This window comes from Oryza glaberrima, unplaced genomic scaffold (assembly GCF_000147395.1).
Source record: "Oryza glaberrima unplaced genomic scaffold, OglaRS2 ChrUN-Ctg54, whole genome shotgun sequence".
Taxonomy (NCBI): Eukaryota; Viridiplantae; Streptophyta; class Magnoliopsida; order Poales; family Poaceae; genus Oryza; species Oryza glaberrima.
Genome location: NW_026267059.1, coordinates 1 through 989, shown reverse-complemented (window position 1 = coordinate 989; position 989 = coordinate 1). Strand labels below are relative to the sequence as shown.

Here is a 989-nt window from a genome sequence, read left to right as displayed (position 1 = left end):
TTCATTCCTATGATTCAAAGGGGCCCCTAAAGTTTTTTTTTATGATTTTCATATAAATCAAATGGGACTTTAATTAATCATAGGTTTGAAATTGAAAGGGCCAAACAAACCATACTGCTGCTACAACTAGCACTCCTAACCTGACACGATAGTTTTGGGTTCCAAATGATCCCTTTTAGGCTATCCAATGGACCAGCTGTTTGCTTCTACTACTACTAGTGACCGTGTGTAGCCACGTGACATGTGCATGCCCACGGGGTGTTCGGCGAAAGGCCAGGGCCAAAGCACTAGTATTCCTCCTCTTGTATATAATGGCTTTCTCCCTCAACAATCGATCTCACCTCTCCCCATCCGAACCCCCAATTTTTCTTGGCTAGATTTGGCGCGAGATGTCTTGCCTCTCTCGCCTCAACGCCTCGGCGGCGCCATGGGAGCCGCCGTGGCACGCGCCATGGCCGTCGAGCAGTACTGCCCGCCGCACAGTCCTTGCTCCCGCCGCCGCCGCTGCCGCCGGTCGCCGTTCCCACCACCTGCGTTGCGCCGCCTGCCTCCAGGGCTGCTTCGTTCCGGTGGGGGTTCAAGCTGCCTTCCCGCACGCCGCTGCTGGGTGGGCGCCGCCGCGCCGGTGATGCCGGTGATGATAGTGTACCGCGTCGTGCAGCCTCCGCCGCCCGGCAGCTCACGCCACGCGCTGCCAGATCACGGAGATCGAGGACGGCGGCGGCGTGGAGACCGCGAAATCTGTGGACGGCGACGAGCAGCAGCCGTTCATCCGCACGGTGCGCAGCACTCGTCGCAGAAAGGCGGCCGGCGATCCTCCTTCCCAAGGCTTTTCGAGCGGCGCTTTTGCCGCCACCCCGCCGCCATGCGCGTTGGGGTTTCACAGCTACTACTACCTCCTTGATGATAAGGAACAATCCCCAATAAGTTTCCTGTAAGTTTCAAACCAAATCTTCCTCGATTCTATCCACGACCCTTCTTTAATCTAC

General features: G+C 57.0%; 1 pseudogene; it reads left to right on the top strand.

Moving 5' to 3' along the window:
- Positions 1-389: 389 nt before the first annotated feature.
- On the top strand, positions 390-927 carry LOC127759586 (protein MEI2-like 6; annotated as a pseudogene).
- Positions 928-989: the final 62 nt, after the last annotated feature.